We start from the raw sequence: 18,589 nt of genomic DNA, 5'->3' as shown, positions 1-18,589 counted from the left end.
AGATAGCTTGAGGCCCTGAGTTCAAACCCTACTACTACAAAAAAAGAAAGAAAAAAGAAAAGAATGGCTAACAACAACAAAAAACAACTGACCAGTGGGCTGTGGTGGCTCAGCACCTGTTATCCAAGCTACTCAGCAGGCAGATATCAGAGGATCGAGACCAGCACAGGCAAACAGTTAGCGAGACCCCATCTTACCCAGCAAGAAACTGTGCATAGTGGTACATGCCTATCATCCCAGCTAAGCAGGAAGCATAAATAGGAGGGTCACAGTCAAGGCCAGTCCAAGAGATAAAAGCGAGATCCTATTCGAAAAATAAGTAAATCAAAAAGAGCTGTAGGTGTGGCATAGGTCCTGAGTTCAAACCCCAGTAACATCAAAAATAACACCACAAATCTGACCAAACCAGGACTGGCAAGCAAATGGAGTAAGTGGATCTCTCATACACTGCATTTGGGAATGTAAAATGGTGTAAGTACTTTGGAAAAACAGTTTGGTAATTTAAAAAAAGTTAAACAGAAACCTAGCACTGCACTCCTAGGTATATACCCAAGAAAAATGAAAGTGTTTATCCACACACAGCCTGGTACACCAATGCTCACAGCAGTCTTCTTTCCAAGAGCCCAGACTGGAAACAACCCAACCCAAACATCCATCAACATGTCCGTGAGTGCACGCACACAACGGAATGCACGCTGCAGCATAGCGGAGTCTCAAAATAGCTGTGTTGAGCAAAGGAAGTCAGACAAAAAGGAGTACATACTTGAGGATTCCATTAACGTAAAATTCTAGAAAATATTAAGCAAAGTGGGCAGCACATCAGTGGTTGTCTGGGAGCAGGGTGGGTGTGAGAAGGGCTGTATGCATGCATGTGTATTAAAACTGAAATGTGAATAGAGTGAGAAGATTCCTGCAAAATACATACCAGTTTAAAGTTATTCTTAATATCAGACAGGAGGACACATACATATACCCACAAACAAAAAAAAAAAAAAAGGAAATTAAAAAAAGAAATAGCTGTCACTCATGAAACAAAATAAATGCAACTTCACTAGTAATTAACAAAGTAAAAATCAAAATAATAAGGCACTTATTTTGCCCACCAATTTGGCAAGATAATAGAAAAAGACATATTTTTTTGACAAGAGCATTAGGAAATAGTCCTGTGTGTACATTGCTGGAGGCGTAGGACAGGTGCTCGCGTTGAGCCAGGAATGCCTGTTGGGAGCAGTTCCATTTTTGTTTGGGCAAAGAGGGTGGATATATGCAGGTGGCAGGGGAGGGCAGTGATCCTGGAGACAGGAAAGGTGGCTTCTTTACCCTACAAGTTGGGATTTCTTCACAGCTTGTGTTTTATCTTAAGTAGGTACTGGGAATTTAGGTAATTTTTCTATTTCCTTCTTTATGTTTATCTATATTTTAAGAACTTCTTTTGAAAATTCTGTTACTTCTGTAATTGAAGGAAAAGTGATGTGAAACGGCTAGGGTTGGATCTTTTTTTCTTTTCATGGTACTAGAGTTTGAACTCTGGGCCTTATTCTTGCTAGGCAGATGCTCTACCACTTGAGCCCTTTTTTTGTGTTGGGTATTTTCTGGGACTAGCCTCAAACTGATCTTCCTGATCTCTGCCTCCTGAATAGCTAGGATTACTAGTGAGCCACCAGTGTCCGACTAGGGTTGGATCTTGAATGTCCCTCAAAGCCCATGTGTGAAGTCTTAGTATCAGGGTGTCTCTATTGTGGGGCATGGGGCTGGGCATCCTTCAGGGGATTTGGGCCTTGGCTCCCTTCCTCACTCTCTTTTGTTCCCTGGTGTTGACAGCGCAGTGTTGCTGCACCATGCACTCTGGCCAGGTCTAAAGCAATGGTGCCAATCCATCATGGATCAAAACCTCCAAAGACAGTGTGACAAAATAACCCTTTTCTCTATATACGTTTATTATCTCAGGCATTTCATTATGTTGACAGAAAGCTGAGCAACATGGAAACCATTCATGTAATTCCAAATTATAAAGTATTACAATACTTTATATTTTTTTACTATTATAATTATAAAGTATTACAATAAGTATTTCTGGAATGTAGTTTGATAATAGAAATCAAGGAACTTTAAGCCATTTCTTCTATCCAAATGACTATATTGTAAGCTATGATTGAGCATATGAAAATCTATAATAATGTGAGACAAATATTTACATAAAATATTTTAACTCAGTTTTATTTATTTTATAATTTTACTTTTTCAATTTTCTTACAAAGATAGTAAAAGTCATTATACAAAACCAGAAAATATAATTTGTTCCTAGTTCTTAGGAGAAAGCTAAGTCACAGATGTACGTGCATACCTTTCTGTGTGTGGCACAAAAAACACTGTGTTGCTTGGGTTCATTTTAGCAGCAGTCTTCTCTTTGCTCCTTTATAACTTCAGTTTTCTGTACCTATGGGGGAAGGGGTAAGATATGTAATTATAGGAACAACATTAAAGAAACAATAATTAAGGCAAGGTATGGTGGTATATTTCTGTAATCCCAGCTACTTAGAAGGAGAAGTAGGAGGATCCTGGTCCAAGGTCTGCTGGCAAAAGTGTCTAGAGCTTACCTGAAAAACAAATTAAAAGCAAAAGGTGGTCTTGTGAAGAGTTAAAATTCCTTCAACAACTGTTTCTCACAATTGGAAATCAAGAATGTATTCAATTCTATTTTGTGTTCTCAATTATCTTGCAGTATGTTCTGAAGCTCTGTGCATATTACTTATCTATATTTTAGGGGCTTTCTTTGCAATAAATTCCAGGAAGTAGAATTACTGGGTCAAAGAATACTGGAATAAGTTTTGGAACTTTGACTAACTTTGGAGATGAAGGTCTCAGAGGAAAAAAAAAAAATCAAACAATGAGGAAAAAGGTATTGACCTCCACTTTTACTCCCACCCACAATCCAAATCTCCTGTGTACCTACATTTGTAAACTGTGCCACCCTCTCCCCCAACCCCCTCATTCTTTTTAAGACCAATGTCTCAACATGTAGCTCAGCTGGCCTGAAACTCTTCATCTTCCTCCCTCAGCTTCTGGAGCACTGGATTACAGGCGTGAACCACCATCCTGGTTTAAACTACACCTTTGGTTATTTTTCGTTTTCCTTCTTGATTCTGTTTGTGGCTGTGGAATGCTTTAGACTACCTGGTAGCTGAAACATAATGGCAACCAACAAGATGTTTTACCTAACTGCTAATATCGACCAATAACTTCAGTGTCTACATGCTATTCAAATCTGACTATAGCTTCAATAAACTAAAATACTCCTTATGACCTCATATTAACACAACTTGCTGAATTTGTAAGAAGATGGTTTCAAACAAGGAAATTGTTAGCATCCTCATTCCCTGAGGAATCTCAAGTGTAGGAGATGTTCACTCCTAGGCAACAATTTTCTCACATGGTGGACAGGCATGCTTACTATTTGTCTTCAATCTAATATCTCTTTATTTTACATAACTATCTTTAAAAAGCATGCTCTTGTGCTGGGGATTTAGCTCAGTGGTAGAATACATGCCTAACACGCTCAAGGCCCTGGGTTCCATCCCCAGTATGGCAAAAAAAAGAGAGAGAGAGAGAAAAAAAAAAAGAAAAGCATACTGTACATCTTTATAAATGTTCTAACATGAACTCTCTAAGAATTTCAGGAAAATCCCGTTTCCTCACCCTCCTTCCTTCTTCACACATGCCTCTGGCTTCTCTGTAGCTGTGATGCCTAAATGAAGGCAGCCCTCCGTGGCTCTGCCAAGTCCTCTGTGACCCAAAGCTGCTGTCTTAATTGTGTCCTTCCTGATTTCCAAAAAAGCCATGTCGCTAGACGGTCTACCCTAAAGGGTCACACGCTGCTTATGTTCATGTTGACTCCTGCCTTCCCCTTGTTCCTGGCATTCTACGAATCCCCAGTTCTGCTTCAAATATTTCTTCTTGGGTGCTGTTCACTTTCCTTTTCTGTGGCACTCATTTTCTCTCTCCTCTACATCTGCTCTTCCAGCCTCTGTCCTATCTTTTCTGGAACTCATCTTCAAGAGGCTCTTACCACCATCATCCCTGCAAAGCACATCTCTGCTCCTCCCAGGACAGGGCTGAGCACCTTCACGGCCTAGCGTTCCAAGCCAGCTCCCAGCCCTAAGTCCTCTCACTGGACTAAAACTCAGTACTTGGGGAACACGTTCACACCTACTTTGCCCTTCATTTCACGTTTTGTCTTTGCTTGTCAAGTTTTCTCTGCCTATTGTGTCCAAACCCCAACCACTGTCATGGTCCAGCTATCTATCACTTTTTCTATGAAACCTCTCATTTTCTCCCTTTGCTCCAGTTTTAAATAGGATAGTATTCTTGGGTGTCAAGTGCTTCTTCAGAGCAGGGTACAATTCAAGTCCATGTTGTCACTGATCCTTATATCCTCAAGTTTTTTTGAAACTGGTTTATTGAAATGTAATTCATACATAATCCACACATTTAAAGCGAACAACTCCATGGTTTTTAGTGCATTCACAACCATTATCACAGTTATTTTTCTCACCTCAAAAAGAAACCTTCTTTTTGACCCTCCTACCCGTCCATTCCTAAGCAAACACAGAATGCTTTCTGTCTTTCTGGATGTCCCTGTTCCAGACATTTCATGAGAAGAGAATCATACAGTGTGTGCTCTTTTTGTAGTGTCATGTCTTCAAGGTTTATCTGCTGTGTAGCACGACGCAGTAGTTCAGCACTGGTCATTGCAAATACTATTCCACACTACATTCTGCTCCCCATTTATCACCTGATGTACATTGGAGCCCTTGCCACCTTTCTGCTATTATGAATAACGCTACTGCAATCATTCGTGCACAAGTATTTGTGTGAGTGTATGTTTTCATTTCTCTTGAGTATGTACCTGAGTGCAATTGCCCAACCCTATGGCATCTTAATATAGCACATAATCTAAAAACAAAACAAAACAAAAACAAACAAACAAACAAACAAAAAAACAGGGAAATGTCTTCTTTTCAATTCCAACTTTAGAACTGAAAATGATAATCCAAGTTCATCCTCTCCCAAAACATGACAAGAACATTTTCCTTGTAAGAGAGTAACATCTTAAGAATTAACTGAAATGGTATGCATAAAATAATTTTCTCCCCTCTTCTTTGACCTCTTGCAACCTCAAGTATTACATTTATAGTGATGACTTAGAACTGTGCCAAGAATGTAGTTTTTCAAGTCTTGGGCCCTTGGGCCAACTCAACAATCCAGATAGCTTAGAGTAGATTTCATCAGAAGCACAACTGACATAATCCTCATTCTTTATTCTCAGAAGTGGAAACCTTCCAACAACGGTAACCAAATAAATTATTTCTTCACAGACATTATAACTTAAGAAAGAACACTTGATAGAGAATATAAATATACCTATTTTTCATAATTTCCCTTTTGCCAGAAACTTTGAGAAAGATGATTCATGGAAGTTCTTAGTTGCCTTTCAATGTTCTAATCACACCACTTCAACAATAAACCAGGAGCTTACTCGTTTAAGTGCACTATTTCATCATTAAAAAAAGGAAGAAGAATTACTGTTTCATTTGGAAAAGAATTTTAAGATCAGCTGTTTCAACACCCTTTTTTTCCCCCCTATTTCCTTTTCCTTTCTTCCTTCCTTCCCTCCTTCCATTCCTTCTTTCCTTCCTTCCCTATGGAGCAGTGTTCCCTCAAATTAAAACCCAGGACTGCTGATTCCCTAGTCTAGAAGAATTTCCCCTGAAATTCTATGCCACCTAAGTCAGACTTCAACCCATCAAAAATTGTTATGTTTTGTAGGATAATCAAGAAAATTTTAATTTAATGTAAGATTGGATTTGTGTCATTTTTTTCTCTCAAGGATCACAGGATTTAAATATATAGTAGATTAAGTTCTTATGAGGACTGGAAGCAACACTAGGTTTAGAGGGCTGGGGATAGAGCTCAGTGGGAGAGTACTTGCCTAGCATGAGTGAAATGCCCTGGGTTTCATCCCAGTATCACAAAAAGGGTGCGGGAGAGATAGGGCCTTTGAAGGGGTTGGTGAAAATAAGGGTCCTGTAAATACTGTAAATAATATTATTTTGGATCTTTCCAAGATGGCGGCTAGAGGGAGGAAGCAGAAAGCATGTCTCCTAAAGTGAAATCTTGGAGAGACGCTGGAAACACACCTTGCAGGCAAGGCCACCGAGAAGAGGCAAAACTTTGACCCCTCCACACCTCCAGCCTGTGCACAGCATCTCACTTCAGGTTGAACGGAGAAACCAGGAGGGGTGCCGGGCCGCTGCCAGTCACTGGTGCCCAAATGGTTTGGGAAGATGCGGACAAGGTGAGCTAAGTGGTACGGCATAGCCCCCTGGACAGACCGACCCCCACCTGGGGAAAAAAGAGGAACTGAGTAATAAGCAATAAGAACAATAAAGACATGTAGCAAAGAGGGTGGGGCGCCCTGAGCGCCGAAGAGGCGGGGAGGGGAATCTTTCCACGAACTGTAAATAAACAAGCTGGGCCTGGCCGGAGGGGGCAGGAGTGGGGGGAGCCACCCAGCAACCAGGAGCGGAAAAGCTGTGAGAATGGCGAGAATGGCGGAGGGAGGAAAGCTCCACAGGAGAGGGGGAAGACCCACTTCTCACGTGAGCTATAAATAAACACACAGGCCTGAGAAATAGGGTGCAGTGTCACCTCCCCCAGTGTGCTTGGAAAGGGGAAAGCTTGTAGAGTGGCATTGTGCACAGAACTCTGAGTAAACAAAGCCTGCTGGGCCAGGTGAGTGCTAAGCTCACTGCAGAGATCTGCATAAATAATGCCCCCAGCTACAGCAGGCTGACAGCAGCAGACAGGCAAGCCACAGCCACAGATAGCCATTCACAGAACTGGCTCCAGACTCTTTTTTTTTCTCTCTCCCTACCTTTGATGAGAAAACAACCCATGCTGAAAAACGTACTGAAACGGTATTGCATTTGAACTTGGGACATGTTGTGGGGGTTTTTTTGTTGTTTTTTTTTTTTTGTTCTTATGTTACCCCTTTGATGAGACAATTACAGGACAACATCTGAGGCACTGTTGGAGGCTGAGGGACGAACACTAAAATTATTAAGACTGAAACTTCATTGCATTTGAGCTTGGAGGTTTTTTTTTTAACTTTATTTATTTTTTATTTTATATATATATAAAAAATATATATTTTATATATATATACTTTTTTCTTACTTCCATTCTATCTTTATTCTTTTTACTTTTTATTTTCAATCCTCTCTGTCTCTCTAATGCCTTTTCAGCTTACTGTTGATTAGTACACTGTCTCTCCCTGTTTATATCTTTGAAACTTTTTTGTTTCTTTGTTTTTTTTTTCTACTTAATTATTTGTTTTCCCTTTTCCTTTAACTTCTTTGCTTTCCATCCCCTCTCACCCTTCCATTCTAAATATCACTAGTGCTATTATTACAGAAAGAAAATACTTAATTGCACACAGTACAGGGACATTAAAAACACCAAGGGCAATGACGGGAAGACAGAAAAAACAGGGAAACCAGTTTCCCCACAGCAAAAAATTAGTACAGGAACCAGAGGGAAATGAAGAAAACAGATACTCAGATCCAGACTCCAACAAAATGAAGATAAACTATGACAAAGAACCCAATGAAGCCCACAAGAATAATTTAAAAGAAGACATACTACAGGTAATCAATGAGAATTTTATAGAGATGATACTGGATATGGTCAACCAAAATGTACAGGAGACACTCAAGAAATTCCAAGACAACAAAAATAGAGAATCTGAAAAAGCAAAAGAAGAAATAAAGGAAACCACAGAAGCACTGTATAAACACCAAAGTGAAACAGAGAACATGATTAATAAAGAGATAAATGAACTCAGGACAAAAATAGACAACATTAAAGAGGAAACCACCCAGGATATGGAAAACCTCAGAAAAAAGAATGAAACAGAATTGCAAAACAAAACAGAAGGCAAATCCAGCAGAACAGAACAAACAGAAGACAGAATCTCAGAACTTGAAGATGAAATGGTAATTAAAGGAAAAACTGAACTATTAATTAAACAACTCAAGACCTGTGAAAAGAAAATGCAAGACCTCACCGATTCCATCAAAAGACCAAACTTGAGAATCATGGGCACTGAAGAAGGAGAAGAGGTGCAAGCAAAGAGAAAGTGTAATATATTCAACAAAATAATAACAGAAAATTCCCCAAATCTAGAGAAAGACAGTCCCATACAGATGCAAAAGGCCTCCAGAACACCAAACAGACCAGATCAAAATAGAACTACCCCACGACATATCATCATTAAAACAAGTTCAGAAACTAGGGAAAGAATATTGAAGGCTGTCCGAGAGAAAAAACAAATAACATACAAAGGTAAACCCATCAAAATCACAGCAGACTTCTCAACATAAACATTAAAAGCAAGAAGAGCTTGGGGAGAGAACCCTCTTACACTGTTGGTGGGAATGCAAACTAGTACAACCACTCTGGAAAAAAATTTGGAGGCTACTTAAAAAGCTAAACATTGATCTACCATATGATTCAGCAATACCACTCTTGGGGATATACCCAAAAGACTGTGACACAGGTTACTCCAGAGGCACCTGCACACCCATGTTTATTGCAGCACTATTCATAATAGCCAAGTTACGGAAATAGCCAAGATGCCCCACTACTGATGAATGGATCAAGAAAATGTGGTATCTATACACAATGGAATTTTATACAGCCATGAAGAAGAACAAAATGTTATCATTCATTGGCAAATGGATGGAATTGGAGAACATCATTCTGAGTGAGGTTAGCCTGACTCAAAAGACCAAAAATCATATGTTCTCCCTCATATGCGGACATTAGATCAAGGGCAAACACAACAAGGGGATTGAACTTTGATCACAAGATAAAAGCGAGTGCACGCAAGGGAGATATGAGGATAGGTAAGACACCTAAAAAATTAGATAGCATTTGTTGCCCTCAACGCAGAGAAACTAAAGCAGATACCTTAAAAGCAACTGAGGCCAATAGGAGAAGGGGACCAGGAACTAGAGAAAAGGTTAGATCAAAAAGAATTAACCTAGAAGGTAACACACATGCACAGGAAATCAATGCAAGTCAACTCCCTGTATAGCTATCCTTATCTCAACTAGCAAAAACTGTTCTTCCTTCCTATTATTGCTTATACTCTCTCTTCTACAAAATTAGAGATAAGGGCAAAATAGTTTCTGCCAGGTATCGAGGGGGTAGGGGGGAGAGGGAGGGGACGGTGTGGGTGGTAAGGGAGGGGGTGGGGGCAGGGGGAGAAATGACCCAAGCATTGTATGCACATATGAGTAATAAAAAAATAAAAATAAAAATATACTATTATTTTGCTGCCAGAGCATACACTGAGGCAGGTAAAAACCTTCATTTTACAGGTGACAGGACTTTTCAGAATCAGATCATTAGGACTAAGCCACTGTTGGCTTCCCCCTCCTGATATTTCTACCATATAACTGCTCTACAGACTTGAACAGATTATCATTAGATAAAGTAACAGAAAATCTTTTCAGCTAGCTGGTGTGCTATGTTAGGTGATGTATTACAGGTTTTCGATATTGCTAATATTTAGCTGTTATTCCAAGGTAAGGAAACTGTTTTTATAGCCCTTTTACTCTGAAAATGAAAGTGGGATGACAGGTGCTTTCTATGCTACTAAGATCATAATACAACCCACTGTGCTCATAAACCATGGCAGGTGAGACGTGGAAGGGACCTTCTGATATCTAACATCTATTTAGCAAAAAATGGAGAAGTGGCCAAGCTGATTGATCATCACAATAATAACCTTTAGGCTATTCTCGGGTCAACTGACATTAGAAGTTTCTTCCTGTCATGCCTGAAAACTTTATCTAGGTGTGCTAAAAAGTAAAACTGTGAACTGTGTTGGTTTATTACAGAGTTTTATCTTCTTCATCATTTAAAAAATATATATATAGGTTGAGAGACAGATGGGAAAGGAAAGGCCCTTTGGATTTCTGCCTTAGCCTCCCTACTATGAGGATTACCGGTGTGTGCCACTATGCCTGGCTTCATTTTCCTTATGGCTAAATAATACTCCACTGTGTAGATATACCACATACTTTCTTTATCTATTCATCTGTTGTTGGACACTGAAGCTGATTCCATACCTTAGCTATTGCGAATAGTGTTGCAATAAACATAGGTGTGCAGAACTCTCTTTGGGACGTGGATTTCATTTCTTTTGATTATATACCCACAACCTAGGTAACTGGATCATATGGTAGATCTGGTTTTAATTTTTTGAGGATTGTCTGTGCTGTTCTTTGTAAAGGCTATGCTAATTTACATTCCCATCAACACTTCTTCCCCCCACATTCTCTGCAGCATATGCTCTTTTTTGATTTTTCTGATAATAGCCATTCTAACGGGGTGAGATGGCATTTCGTTGTAGCTTTTACTTGCATTTCCTCGTGGCTAATGATAGTGGGTATTTTTCCATGTACTTGTTGGTCATTTGTATATCTTCTTTGGGAAAGTGGCTCATTTTTTAATTAATTAGTTTTTAAGATTTTGGATTTTATTTTTGTAAGCGAGATGGGAAATCACTGAAGATGTTTGAGAATAATGTGATATGTACTTAAATGATATGTACTTTAAAGGGTCACTGTGACTACTGTGTAGAAAACAGTATATAGGTCAAGGTCAAAACGGGGAACTAGATCAGCATGCCCAAGAATGGCTGAGACCCCCATCTCTCATCATTTACAAAATCACCTTGAATGTAAGACCCGAAGCTAAGAAATTACTGAGAGAACTGCTTAATGACATTGGAAAGGGAACTGATTTTCAACAAGATCCCAAAAGCACAAGAAACAAAACCAAAAATAGACAAATGGGGTTACATCAAGCTCAAAAGCTCCTCAACAGCAACAAAAACAATCAACAGAGTGTAAAGACAATTTACAGAAGGGGAGAAAAGATCTGTAAATTACACATCTGACAGGGGTTAATATTCAGAACATATAACTCAAAAAAACTCAAAAGCAAGAAATTCCAAATCACCTAACTTAAAAATCAGCAATAGTGCCAAATAAACATTTTTCAAAAGAAGACATACAAATGTGGACAGTAGGCATATAAAAATACTCAGCATCACTAATCACCAGGGGAAAGCAAATCAAAACCACAGTAAGGTATCATCTCTCTCCAGTTAAAATGGCTGTTATTAAAAAGACAGAGGATAACAAGTGTTAGCAAAGATGTGGGAAAAAGGAAGCCACTGTTGGAGGAAATGTAAATTAGTACAGCCATTATTCCAAATAGCACAGAGGTTCCTCAAAAAATGAAAAATAGAACTTACTACTGAGCAGGAAACGACATCGATATGTTGAACAGACACCTGCACTCCTATGCGCATTGCAGCACTATTTACAACAGCCAAGAAATGGAAACCTCTAAGTATCTATCAACTGATGAATGGATAAAGAAAATGTAATTCATATACACAAGGGAATACTATTCAGCCAGAAAAGGATGAAATCCTGTCATTTGTGGCAGTACAGATCGCATGTTAAATGATATAAGCCAAGCACAGAAAGACGAGTATTAAATGATCTCACTCATACAAGGAAAATTGATCTCATAGATCAACAATGGTGATTACCACACCCTGGGGAGAGTAGTGGATAGGAGGAAGGTTATGGTCACATAAGAGTGAAAAGTTCTGGTATGCTATTTTACAGTAGGGTGACTATAGATAAAAATGCAATGCATATTTCAAAGTGTTTTGAATGTTTTTAACATAAAGAAATGTAAATGTCTGAGTAGATAGCTATGTTTACTCTGATTTGGACGTTATACAGTGTTTACATATTGAAATTCACGTTACCCTATGAATATAGGAATTTTTATGTATTTATATGCCAAGTAAAAAATAAATTAAAAATAACCCCCCCCCCCACACACACACAAAAACCAAGCCAGGAATACCCAAAAGAAGTTACTGCAAAAGTCCAGATAAGAAATGACAGTAGCCAGGACAAGGATGGGGGAGGGTAGTGAGAAGTAGTTGAATTCTGCTGTACTAGACTGTTTCCATCTTTACAGCTGCCACAAACTGTCTCCACTACACCCTGAGTGCTCAAGATTCAAAGTCCTAGGAGCATGTGACTGACCAAAGTATTGTCCACATGCCAGGAAATGGAGAAGAGTATCTGGAGGTACTTCTACCTTGGAAGGAGAAACTGCCGCCCACCTCTCCAAAGCCACACAACTATGCTACAGTATCTTCTCATTAATGATCAAAAGCCAAGGCGCAACTCAGAGAAGGGATGAACTTGGATTCAGACAGTTCTAGTTTCTAATTCTGTCTCCTAATTCAGTTCCTCCTAAACTAAGTACATTTTGATTATTTGAGCTTCTTCAGCATCTTCAAAATATTATAATACTTGTGAGTTTAACAAGAGACATAGTGACCTTGAAGCAGTCCTTAACATCCATCCATCCACCCACTCAACTGTCCCCCCACTCAACCCATCTATTCTCCATCCATCCAATGTCTACTAGACAACTGTTAGATAAGACATCATAATAGGTATTAAGAACACATAATAACAGACATGTGTTCACCAGAAGCTCATTACCTAGATGTGTTATAAGTACTACAGAAGTTCAAAATAGGGAGTGAGAATTTCTCTCTCTAAGCTAGGGGTATGGGTAGGGTAAGTTCCACCTCAACTCTAAAAGCCAATGATTTTTGGTATATTGCTCAGTTAAAAAAATCTTCATTAGGGCTGGGGGCATGGCTCAAGTAGTGGAGTGTCTGCCTAGCAAGCATGAGGCCTTTAGTTTAAACCCTAGTCCCACCAAAAAAAAAAAAACTGATCCTTTTAATAGATGAAACATCAAAATCATCCAAAACCTTTGAAGACTATTCACTTTTTCAGTGCTGTATTTCCTCCCTTTACGTAGATAAACTTCTTCCTATTTAACATAGGACACTTAACAGACCTACACAGTCTTTTATAGCTGTCTTGAGGCGGGAATACAATACCCATCTTTTAAAAAAAGTCAACAAATAATAGCATGGAATGACAAATCAAAAGGGGGCACAAAATGTGTTTCGAGATGATTTTCATAGGTCTAAGGTACATAAGGTTCTCACAATTTCTGGAATTATTAAGAGTTCTATTTGTGCTCCATTTCAATTACTAGAGATTATTTAAAAAACTTTCACTGGCTATCAGCAAGTGAAAAAAAAGAGTTGTGATATAAACATATTACTGGGAGACTCATTGAAGGTGGCAAGCTTCTTTGATAGAACTCATTTTGGGGGACATTTGGTATTTTTGGCTTTCTTCTCCTTGCCCTTCAATGAAGCCTAATATCTACCAAGAAAGCAGGATGAGTGGGTAAGAGCCATTTTACCAGAGTATGAATTGCTTTTGTGCTTGGTCTAGAATGTCAGCTGGGAACCATCATCAAAGGAAATCAAGTGGATTCCTTGGCTGATAAGAGTGTAAAAAATCTTTCTAGAACTGGAGATAGCAACCTTAGTGATGCAAATGTGTTTAGTGTTTAGCCCTCTCAGTGAACAGGACCAAAGGCTGAGGACAGAGGTGCAAAAGAAAGCCTCTTTTCTGCTCAGAGCTTTGGCAGGCACAGTGCTGAAATTTGCATCTGTCTGAGTGATAACGTCCAAAAGTCTGAGGAAGTAAATATGAGCTGAATATCAAGTGATAGAAGAGGTAATTCCCAGAGACTCTGTTTTATGGGAGGACTGGGAGAGTGGGGGGACTGAGTGCCAATGTTGGGGAGGATTAGCATAGTGAAGAAAGCTCACCAGCCTAAAACCCAGTCTTAAATAAAAGTGAACTCAGGTCAAGTTTTCTAAATAACCTCACTGTAGTACACATATACGGAGGGAGGGAGGGACAGGGGAGGGGGGAGAGAGAGAGAGAGAGAGAGAGAGAGAGAGAGAGAGAGAGAGAGAGAAAAGAGAGAGAGAAGAGAGAAAATCTTCAGCATGTTGAGTGAGCTTTTCTCCCCAACAATTTTCTGTGTCTGTCACCTAATTATCTCCTACTCTTTTATCTCTCTCCTTTCTTTGGATTTTCCATCCCTTCCTTTTTAAAATCCTTCATACAACCAGAAATAATCAAAGCCAGTTCTCCTTTGAGTACTAATGTTTTAGTCCTACATTTTTTGCCCTCCACACATACACCTGCCTGGGTTTCCTGATGCTGGATAAATGTTAGGCAGAACAGTGCCACAAGCGAATGTCACCATTAAGGGAGTCTCTATTAAAACTGCAAAGAGGTAGAAAACGCAGAATAACAAATGAACAACCAGAAGTGAAAAACTCTAATGTTAAGCAGACAGCCTGTCCCATAGGAAATTTAACAGTAAAATTGTGCTGAAGTGTTTGCTGGAGTTTTAAGGACCTTTCTTGCCATAAATATCCCTGGACTTTGGAGATAAGACACCTCCTCTAAAAGCCTGGAGAATCCATGAATCCGATACTTCTGGTTTTTTTTCTTTCTCTCTTTTTTCAATTTGTGGTTATTAAAGCTGGAAGTAGTGATCAGAATATTCAAAGTTCAAAGCAAGACAAAAATAATTGTATCAAAAGGACATGGTCAGCTGTGGTCAGATTTTTTTCTCAGATTTTAAAATCAAAATGTCTTTTTAGAATACTTGTGCATTCTATTTTACTCATGGGTGTCTTTTGTCATTTGCTGTCCTTGTTCTCTCCTACATGGGAAAAACAAAATGAATCAAGATTTTCTATGTTGATCAAGGAATGAAATCAGGGTGACCCACACACACCACCCACACCTTACTGGTCACAGCCACACTACTGGAGGTGGCAGGAGGCACAGCAAATGTTGGCGAGGGAAAATGAGGTCGAGAGCCCCAGGTCCCAGGATGAATGACACTGCAGCCAGACGATTTTGGCACAGGCTCATCTCTGGCAGATGACGGAAGGCAGCATGGTGTGCTAGTTGAGAACAGGAACTCAGGCGCGAGATTACGTGTGTTTGAACTGTGTTTCTTCCTCCGACTTGCTGTATTGGCCAAGTAATGTAAACTCGCTTAGCCTTAGTTCTCTCCTGGGTACAGTACGGACAACATCAATGCTTATCCCTTAGAGGATGTTGCAGGGATTACATGAGGTACTTTAAATAGAAATGGTGAATGTCACATATCAAATCACACTTAATAAATTTTTTAGCTTTTAGCTAGTATTGCCAGTAAAGGGTGGTTTCTGTTTTCTATGTGTATTGAAACTCCTATAAATGGTATATTCTTTAAAAAAAAAACAGGGATAATACCTATTCTAACTCCTCAAATGAGCTCTTCTAATAAATTATGTTGTAGTCCATTCTTAAAGAAGACAGCCATGATACTTACTTTCAGAATATTTTAAATTCTGTATCTGCTAAGGTGCATATGTACTGAAATGAACAAATCCAAAATGAAGAAAGAGTGTCCTGGCAGACCCTTCCTGTTCACTGTCTACCAACTCTAATTCCTCCTTTACTAGGGGACCACACCCCACATTTCACGGTGAGACTTCATAGGTGCAAGCTACCCCCCCAAAAAAAAAAAAAAACTTCTACACATTCTAACTGTTAAATGAATGTTGGATAAATGAATGAATAAGTAAACAACACATCCAATGGTAACCAGTACTTTGATAAACTTGGTATTACAAAGAGACATGAAAACAGATAGATCCTCCTTAACTACAAGGACATTTTGAGATTTGAGGATAGAGCAACAATTTTTCTGTAAGTGAAAACGTCAGCATCACAATATCATCCTGTCAGTGTTCTTCACAACTCCTCACAGTGTGCTGGGAAGACAGGGGAGGGTGAGAGAGGGACTCTGTCCATTACCAGGGAGCATATCTTTAATACTGCTATCAATTTAGCCTCAGGAGGCAACCAACCCTAGCAAAATCCCAGACGTACGTACTCAAAAACACTCTGAGTTCCTTTCACTGGAGAGGATGGCTTGGCCCTGGTTTTAATTTCAGTTTCTACAAACTAATAGAATTTTAATAAAAGATGTATTGCAAACCATAGCTGTCCTTCTTAAAATTGCTTCTTGTCCCCATTCCCTATTCTATTTTTACGCCATGGCACTCGCCAACTTCTACTGCACATTTCCTGCCTCCCTGTCACCCCTTCTAGAAGGTCAATTCTGTAAGGAAAGTTTTTCAGTTTGTTTTGTTCACTGCTGGGCATCCAGTGTTTGATAGGTACTACTTGTGTAAAAAAACAAAAACAAACAAACAAAAAAGGTCCTATAAGACTGGATCAATCCATTACAACAGAGCAATGTTGAAAAAGTTTCTTTTGCATTGACTTTTATCTGTGTACTATTTTTCCTGTGTTAATATTACTTTATAGAGTTTGTATTGTGTGATATGAATTAACTTCTCTCAGGCTGTATGTTTCTTTCTTTTTTTGTTTTTCTGTTTTCTTTACTGTGCTGGGGATGGAACCCAGGGCCCAGCATGATAGGCATAGGCTCTACCACTGAGCTCAATCCGCAGCCAGGTGGGCTCCCACATATTATGAATCACTTCCTTATTGCTGTCATATTTTTAACACTAGCAAAGAAATAAAGAGGACTTAACTTTTTTCTTTAGGCTCCTGGTCCTGCCCTTCCTTCTGTCACCCCAAAGACCGTCCCTTTGCTGAAATGAGTTAAGCTTTGGCTGTTTCAGTGAGATTGTTATCTACACAAATTTGTTATGAAGTGATTGAACAGACTTCAGTTTTAAGTTGTTGAGATGGCAAGCAGTGTTTTTCAGAAGAAATTCTTTTATGAGTTCCAATGTGATAAAATAGTTCAGTGATTCAACTGGCTGAAATACATTTCATTCATTGAGAGGGAAATTCCACTAAAGAAAATGACAGCAAGCACACTTCCCTTTAATTCTTATTCTCCAGAAGTTTCCCTCTTGGTGCTGTTGCTCATACTGAGCACGAGAACACTCACAGGTCTCAGGAAACAGAAGCATGGGCCTTTTGAACTTGGTTGACTATGAAGTACATTCACCAAAATGAGACTGTCGCCACTTGGTCCTGAATTATAAACTGCCTCTTCTTAGACTTCCTGGTATGATATTCACCTATTTTGTCATAACCCAGTCTAGAAAGAGTACCATAACTTATGTTTACAGGTAGCAGCCCCTTCAGGGACTTCAACAAGTTTGCACAGTTGCAATAGTCTCAAAAAATAATATAATGTGAAATTAAGACAATGTTAAAATAAGCCTCTGATAAACATCACCTGCACTGCCTTAAGGCATTTGATTTGTGACTGTCACATGACTACAGCTTATATTTCAGTTTGTTTTAATTTGTGGTGTTTTTAGCAATTTGTTAGACAATGTTCTCACAATTTGAAGTGTGAAAAGTTTAGAATTAAGCTTGCAATAAACACTTGATTTTACATATAGGGACTTCAAGAATTTCATCAGTTCATCTTCACTTATGACATTTTCTCTTTAGCTGATATAAAAGGCACGTGGCAAACCAGAAAACACACGATGCAAGTGAGAAAGGCAGTGTTTCCATCCCGCTCTGCTATTATGAGTGTGGTCTGCAGCCTCCTACATGAAACGCTCAAGACCATGTGTCTTGATTAGAACAGAACTGGGTTTGAGTCCCAGATTATCCCTCAACAGCCATGAGCAAGTTTCACATCTCACCAAGGCTCAGTTTTCTCATCTGCAAAATGGGCCTAGATGTGTCTAACTCTGGACTGTTCCCTGTGAGGGTTTGGTAGGATAGTGCATGGAAAGCACTAAACAAGGTGACTCACACAGAATAAGATTCAGTCAACTTTATCCATGAGGAATATATGAAATAATTAAATGTGCTAGTTTATAGAGCACTTTTAAATTACTAAGTATTACTTCTACAATTTTATACATGTTAAAAAGTTGGCTCAATTGGTATTCAATTGTCTTCCCTGTTGCTTTGGACCCAGTCATGTTAATAACCCTTACTTAGGTAAGTCTGTCTTCACTGGTGCTCCGATTTTGTGATAAGGACCACTTTTGAGATGTTGTCAAGAGGACACTCTGCTTTCATAAAACAACACAGAATGGAGCAAGGATCCTGGGTCACTATTTGATTTCAATTTTTCTTATTCTATTCCTTATTTACCAACAACTTTAATTCTATCAATACTTTATCAAATGTTTTCATCTTGATTTATATTCTTAAGGAATGAGAATGAATGTGAAATGTGTAATACTGTTTGAAAAGTCATACATGCTTTCCTCAAGTCTAAAATAAATATAGATCTGTCTTTACTCTTATTTAGTGGACCTTAATATTCACTTAAAGATATTAATATCTATGCCTAGAAAAACTACATCACAAAGGTAGGCTTTTATCTTTTTATGTATTTATTTACTTAGTTATTTTTGTTCTTTTAAATTTGTTTTTATTAGTATAAATTTTTTTTCTTTTATTATTCATATGTGCATACAAGGCTTGGTTCATTTCTCCCCCCTGCCCCCCCCTTACCACCCACT

General features: G+C 38.9%; 1 protein-coding gene across 3 annotated transcripts in view; it reads right to left on the bottom strand.

Moving 5' to 3' along the window:
* The window catches only part of Taok3 (TAO kinase 3), a 172,689-nt gene that overhangs the window by 98,999 nt on the left and 55,101 nt on the right, over positions 1-18,589 (bottom strand). For all 3 annotated transcript variants that reach the window (XM_074060851.1, XM_074060852.1, XM_074060854.1), the window contains exon 2: positions 2,345-2,437. The gene's annotated coding sequence lies outside the window, so the exon portion shown is untranslated. The remainder of the gene's footprint in view (positions 1-2,344; positions 2,438-18,589) is intronic.

This window comes from Castor canadensis, chromosome 18 (assembly GCF_047511655.1).
Source record: "Castor canadensis chromosome 18, mCasCan1.hap1v2, whole genome shotgun sequence".
Taxonomy (NCBI): Eukaryota; Metazoa; Chordata; class Mammalia; order Rodentia; family Castoridae; genus Castor; species Castor canadensis.
Note: the sequence above shows the minus strand (reverse complement) of the source record. Positions and strands in the feature narration are given on the sequence as shown.